We start from the raw sequence: 9,404 nt of genomic DNA, 5'->3' as shown, positions 1-9,404 counted from the left end.
TTCATAAATTGCCTTTTGATATGATATGGAAAAGCAAGACTTTCTTAGGACAGAGATGTATATCTATCTTTTATGTTTCACTTTTTGCATATCGCTGTCTATTGCATATGCACTGTAAATACGTGTGGATCATTTTTAAATTAATCATACAGATAAACCTGTGTACAAGTTTGTTGTTATTTCCCATTTGATGGTTTACTGAGGTGCGACGATGGCTATTTTGAAAAATGCAACAAAGGCAATAGTACAATGTTAAGTAGTAAGGGTGTATATAAGAACGATAGCTGTTAAATCTGCTCATTCTTATTTCCTATGTTCTTGTTTCAATATCTGTCTTCAGACATGTTTGATGTTGTGTTAAGACATAATGTGAGACGAAATACTTGTTTTAGTTATTCGTTGGATTTACAAAGTGATCATATTACTCTTTGGATTACAATATTTGTTTAGGATTATTGTGAATTATTAAAAGGAGTTATGGACAATGCCTGTATGATATATCAAGACTGTTGGTACATCAGAACATTCGAAGATATGGAATTCATTCGAAAAATTCGTTTCTTTTGCAATTGTGCGTTTTAGGATTAATTTGAATTCGATTCATAATACCGTAAGTTCCTTTCACAATTTCATTTCATAACTTAGGGAATTAAACTATTTGTTTAATTATACAAATCGTGTTGGTTTTGCTTCTGTCTATTACTTAGCAATATCAACCATGCCACCCAAGCAAGCTGCAGGAAACAAAGGAGCAAAGAAGGTTGTGAGAAAGTCTTATTTGTGTGAATAATAACATAGTAGAGTATTGGTGAGACATTTCATTACTAACACCTTTCACATTTATTTTGTTATTATACATAATTATTTATCTTGATCTGGTCTTCTGCATGTAAATAATCCCAGCTGGGATTAACAAACAGTAGACGGGGGTGAGATATACTTAGCATATACATATCATCGTCTAAAACATTTGTTTTTTAGACACATATCACTTTAAACATTCTCTATATTTAGTGCCCAGCCTTAATCTGTTTGAGTGACCCTTAAGATAGATATTTTGACCAAAAATCAGGAATATTTACCACCTTAATTTAGTAGAAAACTCTTCCAAAACTTACTTTTATAGAAATAGTAGTGTGAGACCTGTAGTTTTTGTTTTACAAGCAAGCCTACATTGCAGAATGGAAACGGAGACTATGCCTGTAAGAGCCATACCGAGAGGTTCGAAAATCAAACAGTATTTCCACACTATAATCGAAGACGCGAGGATGATTGTCTGCCACCAAGAGGGATGCCAAACGCTCGATTTTGGGGACACAACATCCATGTCTAGACAAGGGGAAGTACTCATGGGCCTACACACTCTTGGCTTCGATAAAGGGAATATACATGCCTTACAGAATGGAGGGATAAACAAATTTGTTATTTATCCAAAATTCAACATACCTCTGGCTGATGCTGACACAATCGAGATAAAAGGGATGCAAGTTATGGTTACTAAGACACCTCCTAAAGAAGATGCGAAGAAAATGCCTGTCTTTTTCTACGTTCTTGAATTTCGACTGAAAGCATGCTATAAGGGGTGCGAGAACGATAGGATATGTCCCATGTGTCATCAGATAGGACATGGCCCCAGGGTCTTCCAGGCGACAAATGCACAACAAGTGGGAACTTATGCCAGCAAAGTAGCTACTCAGAAACCACCACAGCAGCAACAACAACAACAACAACAACAAACTGAGAACGTAGAACAAATTTCGGAGATACTCAAACTTGTAAAGCAGGTGAGGGAAGGAAAAGAAACAGAAGAAGTGATTCAAACACTACTCGACATAACCCACATAGAAGGACATAAGACGGTAGAGTGGGAGCAGTTTCTAAGGCCCAACAAAACAGGAAGGGTTCCCACACAGGCAATGGAAACAGATGTAAACACCAAAAACAGATTCCAGGGTCTTGAGATTGAACCAACCCAAAAGGAAGAAGAAAATGAAAGCATAGCAGTCACGCCCTTTACATCCACACCTCTACCTAGGAGAAATAGGAAATTAAGAAAAGCGGACTCTATATCCCCCAAGAGAGAGATACATCACCCATAAAAAAGCAAGTCAAAAGACCCAAACCAAACAAAAACAGATAAGAGAAGAAGAAACAGATGAGGAAACAGATCAAGAGAGTGAGAGGGAAACAAATGCTTCTGAAGAGGATGAGGAAACTGACCATGTAAATAACCAAGAAGATGAATCAGAATTTGAAACAGGAACGGAGATGGATACAGAAGAACACACCACAAATGAGGAGACAAAAGAAACAATTAGGACCGAAACAACAGATGGAACAAACAGTACACTACAAGAAACAACTCCAACAAACACACTAACATCAGAAATTGAAATTACACCCACTTCATCGGGGGATGGGGGTGGGGAAACCAGTGCCCCATTCCGCAAATTACAATATAATCCCAATGAAACAAAATTATGTAAAGACAAACAAAACTTTAAGGTATAATCATCAATACGACACCTTGGTAAGAGACAGGAATGGAAGGAATAAACTTAAAGCTCCTGTCTATTAATGTTAATGGGAATAATAAAGATAAAATACTAAAGTTTCCAAAAGACCTAAAGTATGATTTAATCTTTATTCAAGAAACGCACAATGGTTTTAATAATGAAAACAGAATAGTATGTGAAAGTTATTTAGATAGCATACTCTTGATGAGCGACTACGAAGGAAATGATGTTAAAGGGGGAGTAGCGACTCTTATAAAAATAAAATGGGGCTAAATTGGGAAAGAGTAGAGGAAGGAAAAAAATTTCAAAGGAAGGCTGCTACATATAGTTATAGAAAAAACTCACTTTATAAATATATATATGCCAGCTAATAGAAATTACTTGAAAATATTTATTGAAAAATTGTCAAAATACCTGGAAAAAGTTTTCCATGGAAAAGGTAATAAATGGGGGGATGGGGATTTTAATTGGGTAGGTGATAATATAGACAGGGAAGGGGACCTAGCACCAAACGACATAAGAATCAAACCGGAAATGGAACTTTTCATCAAGAAACACAATTTAATAGATATATATAGAGGGTTAAACTTATTAAGAAAAGAATACACATATGAGTATAAAATAACTAAAGGAAGTAGGTTAGACAAATTTCTCTGTACCAATTACAATGAAAAAACATACCAAAAAGCTGAGATAGAAAACTTTAAAATTTCGGACTATAAACTTAAATATATGACTATGGAAATTACAAATAGGAAAAGATGGGGAAAGGGGAGGTGGATGCTTAATAACTCATTACTAAAAGATACAAACTTCATAAATGAAATTAAACAGGAAATAAAGAACTTTAAACAAAAAGGAAATATAGAGATTATGATAGAATGGCAAACTAAAACAGAAATTTAAAGAAATTGCAATAAAATTTTCAAATATTAAAAGCAAAAAATGGAAAATGGAAAAACAGGCAATTACATTTCAACTTTAAAAAAATAAACAATAAAGAATTAAAAGCCAAGCTTAATAAAAGTATAGACGAATTTATAGGGGAAGAAATTAGAGAAAAAGAAATCAGAGCGGGAAAATTTACACAAATCTATAAAAAAACAGAAAGACTATATAAAAGGGAAGAAAGAAGGAAGGGGGGAGAAAAAATACTAGACCAATTAAAAGTAGCAGAAAATAAAATAGCAACAGATAAGGGAGAAATCATGGAATATATTTTTAAAAAATACACTAATTTATATAAATCACAAAATATCACAGGAGATTTAATTAATGAATATTTTGAAAAAAAATCCCCTGCGAGGTGATATCGACAGAACATAAAGACGTATGTGACGATTTCATCTGCAGGAAGAAATAAAAGAAACTATCCTAACACTAAACAAAGGAAATCACCAGGAGGAGATGGACACTCCGCGGATTTCTATATGAAATTCTATGGAGAGTTGTGGCCCATAATTGAATGGTTATACAAAAATATAATACTTAAAAATAACAAAATGCCTGCAACAATGAGGGAGGGTATTATAATATTAATATATAAAGGACAAGGGGAAAAAGATGACCTAAAAAACTGGAGGCCTATCTCCCTCCTAAATAAGGATTACAAGATTTTAAGCAAATATTTATCAAATAGAACAAAAAAAGGTTTGGACCAAATTATAAACATACATCAAAAATGTGGACCTCAAAAGAGAGAAATCCAAAATAACATTTTAAAAATAAGAACAATCATAGATTATCTACAGGAGAATGGAAAAAGGCTGCCATGGTACTTTTTGACCCAGAAAAAGCATTCGAGAGACTTGAACACAACTATTTGCAAAAAGTCCTAGAAAAATTTGGCTACGGAGAAAAGTTCCGAAAATGGTCTGATATACTGTAAAATAATATATACAGGTAAATGGAGCCACGACAGAGAAATTTGATATCCAAAGATCAGTGAGGCAAGGATGCTCACTATCCATGCTATTATACGTAATAGCAATCGAAACGCTAAGTATCAGCATAAAACTCAACAAAGATATAAAAGGTATGAAAGTTCCAAACATAAAAGATGATGTGAAAATGCTACAACATGCTGACGATTTCACAAACTTTATAGAAGATCCTAATTCCTTTAAACACTTAATTAAGGAATTTGAAAAATACGGCAATGCATCAAGATCGCAAATCAATCACGATAAAACAGAAATCCTAGAGATAGGCAAGTGGCGTGGTAAGCACTCAGACTTACCGGCACACCTGTTCAAAAAGACAGTCAAAGCATTAAGGATATATTTTGGAGCAAATGAGGAAAAAGAAAACTGTGAAAAAAATGGAAAATGAAATTAAGAGAAACGTTGACATCTGGGCATTAACTCCACTATGCATCATGAAACGGGCCCAAGTGGCCAAAACATACAGGTATACTAATGTGAATTATACCATGAAGTCCACTTATATAAGTAACGTTATATTAAACGATATAGATAAGAATATTATTAAATACATATGGAATTTTAAATTGCATTATATTAAAAAGGAAACCCTATACAGAGCTAAAGAAAAGGGGGGAATTGGTCTACCTAGCCCTATACTTATGAAAATAACCAATATTATTATTATATTTAAAACATTAAATGCGGACCCCAAACTACCGTGGAAAGGAATATATATATATATATATATATATTGGTTCGGGTTTCTTTTGAGAAATAGGGTAGATATATACAAAAATAACAAACTTACAAAATTGTTAGAATGTCCGAGGAAATTTATAAACATCAAAGACTTATTATTAAAATTTAGGGATAGGAAGGAATTGTGGGAAACAGAAGAGAAACTTACCTACGATTGGATTAGAAATGATATAACAGGGAAATTACCATGCAAAATTAAAAAGAGCACATGTATGTCAATTGGAGGAGAGCATGGGGGCACTGGTCTAAACTAGGCTCCCTAAAGATTCAAATCCTCTCCTTCAAATACTTTCATGATGCATGGTTGAAGGGAGAGGCTGCAGCGAGACGGCACATGGTTAGAGTACTGCCCAAATGTCCGCTGTGTGAAATAGGACCCTTTAGCAAAAGACAGACACTAAAACAGTGCACACAGACAAAAGAACATAGAGAAAGGGTAATAGCAAAAATTAGGAAATAGGACACATATAAACCTCAGAAAATATTATTTTTAGATGGAAATTTTAATAAAAACACATTATACAAGATCACAGAGGTTATAGTCACCACAGTGAAAGCGTGTGGTCAGGTAATAATAATAGATAACTCGTATAGGAGTCCTCCATGAGGAAAGTACAGATAATGACGTTATGTGGCTATGGCACATGGCGCTACGCGAAGTGAACAGGCCCATAAAAGAGTCTGGAAAAAGAACCCTCAAAGGGACAACATAATTTATAGACATATCTTCATCAGATTACCTGTACCCCTCCCCTTATTTCTTCTTCCTTTACACATACTAACATAATGCAGCTGCAATGCTGCGCCAATACCCCGAAAAGGAAGACTATTGAGAAGAAGAAAAAAAAAATCCGACCCTTTGGCATATTTAAAATGGGTGGACATGCTCTAGATGGGAGATATAAAACAAATAAATGAAGTATAAATCCCACCTCGGGCAAGGCCTATCCCTTCCTATCTGCGAAAGTGTTTAAGCACACACATACAAACCACTAAGGTTTCAAATATTTTCTATGAAAAACACCTTTCACCCAAATTTCAAAATTGAATATTTTTTTCCTGATGTGATATAAACAAGAAGTAAGTCAGGACAACTGGGATTACTTAATTTGGAATAACTGCTGTCCCTACACGGAAACACAATATAGCAACCACAGACATGAAGCACATACATATAGCAAACACGGGACATAGGTGACCCTAGCAAGGTCGGCAAATAAAAAGGGAAGGAATTCCGAAAGGGTAATAGAAACCACTTTCGGACGAACAACCTTGTAGATACACAAGGAACTTAGAAATACCCCAATCCAAATTTCTAACGAAGCAACTTTCCAAAATTTAAAAAAAAATAACAACACAAACAACACACCTTTTGGGGTAACAAATACACATAACCTTTTGTAATTCTTTGGCTAAGTGAGGGGGGACATCTTTCTGGTGCCCCCCCCCAAAAAAAAAAATGTTTACTTAGCAACACTATTGACCTAAGCTATCGATAACTATTGAATTAAATGAGAAAAATAATTTTTGATTCTATTTATCTGACATTTCATTTTCGATAACCTTTTCGACAAAGATAAGGTATCCCTTTCCCCATAAAATTTGTTACACTGAGTAGATGTACACCACTTTCAGGAAACTGATTTATCAGCGTGACGAAAACTTGAAAAACTCAAAATTTCAATTTTAATTCCAGATCACGTTATAGTTACGCCAACTATTTATACTTAAAACTTGAGTAATGTCGCGTTTTTCATTTTATATCACTCTCCACGAAGAGCAAACGACAGCTCGAACTGGAAATTATACAGTGCTCTTAATATATAATAGGTACATATAATATAGATTTTAACGTCTTTATACTCAAAATTAAAAGGCCACATGCTTCAAACGTGTTATTTTCAAAATTATATTTATTTATGACCATTTCGAAGATGAAATATTGTAAGGACACGGGCTCATAATCAATAATTGCTTCTCTAACATTCTTTAATAAAAATTGTATTTTGTAATTGTGTTTTTGTGTGGTTTCAACAGATCAAAAAGTAACAATATAGTCTGAAATTCAGCTTTAATCTAGAAATATTTTGACTTTCATTAATTATAATGAGAAGAAGAATTTAAAACCTAACAATTCGAAAAATAACGCAAAGTAGTCTAAAGAGAAATTAAGATCAAAACAGAGCTAAATAAATATTAAGGTCCTCAAAGACGACATAATGTCGGCCTTTAAAGGGTATCACACGATATAAACAGGGGTGAAGGTACTTGCACATATCTTTAATGACACAAAAAGGTAAAGACCTTACTTTACACTTAGGTCTTCATCCTGAATAGATGGCACATTAGCTGCATTTACCACAGACCATATACCAGAAGTTGTCATACCGGACATATCCCAAAGGAATGTCAAAATCTATGCTTAATTAATTGATGCACATATAATAATAAATGCAGATAAAGTAGAATTTACCCACAAACATGGAATTAACCAGAAATGCCATCTAAATTAATTATCTCTATCAGAATCAGGAATTAAAACAAGAAAGAAACAAAAATAGAGATAAATATTTAAACTCTATGGGGAAATGGCACAAGGACTGAAAGTACTAATAATTCCTTAATTTATAAAGGGAAAAAAGATTAGAAGAAATTAAAACTTGGAGACCAATATCAATACCAAATACCGACTATACAAACAATAATTAATTACTAGGAAAATGCATTTTAACAATTGATGGGAAAATAATAAATATTAACAAGAGCTGAGGAGAGGTTGGTAGAAATATAAAATAGTACACATACAATACAAACTGAAAAACTTTATACAAAACAAAGAGGAAAACACCGCATCCATTCTACGCTGCCAATAGAAAGCTTTAGATAGGATGCTAAATAATTACATAGACACGATATTAAAAACCATGGTTCCATGATAAATTGTGTACTTGGGTAAACTAAGTCATTTATGCAAGGCTTTCCCTGCTTATCATCCTTTATGTAATATCAACTACAGGTCATGCATACAAATTAATTAACAAAAGAAAATATGTACATGTGCCTGATATATGAATAAATGATATATAGGCGGCAAGGAATTGTAACGCTTGAAGAAGATAAAGTAATTTCGGCTCTGTATAAACACACTAGCTGACTAATCCTTGCTGCCAAAAAGGGAGAGAAAGGAAACATCCACTGATAGGATGGGTGATGTAAATATCCTTCCTACTAAGGGATCATACAGACATAAATCCTTTTAATATTGACCCAAAGAGGGCCATCTGAATAGTGCCGGATTAAACCCTGTGCAGGCTCTTAGGCAGTCCTTAAGCAGTCGAAATCGTGGAGGTCCCCTCTCAAATTATCTCCTAATATGTTTTATCAATTGCGTTTTCGCCGGGCCCCTAAACGGCGTAGGGCCCATTGAACGGTGCCTACTCTGTCTATTTGGCAATCCGGCAATGCATCTGAAAAGCATGCTAGTTTATCATAGCTAGATATCTTGGAGTTGTCTCAAATATAAAACTTTAAGTCCACGATTTCTCTAACAGTCCATCATTATATACCTCATGGAGTTCACATTAAATATCTATATCCAGAATCAAGCGCTGCTGTTTTCACGCCAGTAGTGAACAAACTCGACAACATCGTGTTCCACTTACAGTGGCCACTATAATTTTGTGAACTTTGATCCCAGTAGAATGTCATCTGATGAACTTTGATGTATTCTGCAACGTTGTTCTACACTGAACACTACTTTTACACGGGTGATTGTTAAAACTAAATGATGTATCGTATGTGATACATGGTGTTAAACTAGGTTACACAATTGGGACGATATGATATAAAAAAAAATGTTATAAAGAAAAAACTTGCATTAAATTCCAGTTCTTCCTTTTTACAGGCATGAAAATATTCACAGTGTTTTATTATTCATTTGTTAATCCGATATTGAAACATATTAGCAGAAGGAAATAGATAGATAGAAAGATAGACAGATAGATAGATAGATAGGTGCACATGTTTATTGCATCCAAGAACAAGCCTGTAACTATGTTTAACAATGCTTGTGTATTTCGAAAAAGAAACAAATCTCTTAAGAAAATATAAAAATGATTTCTATACTCAGTATGTTCAATTCAGATCAAAACATGTTTTAGTCGGATTTGAAGTTCGTTTAAGAGTAATGTCGCGCTTTTCATTT

This window comes from Sinohyriopsis cumingii, unplaced genomic scaffold, assembly GCF_028554795.1.
Source record: "Sinohyriopsis cumingii isolate HCF-2022 unplaced genomic scaffold, ASM2855479v2 utg000229l, whole genome shotgun sequence".
In the NCBI taxonomy this organism is placed as follows: Eukaryota; Metazoa; Mollusca; class Bivalvia; order Unionida; family Unionidae; genus Sinohyriopsis; species Sinohyriopsis cumingii.
Note: the sequence above shows the minus strand (reverse complement) of the source record.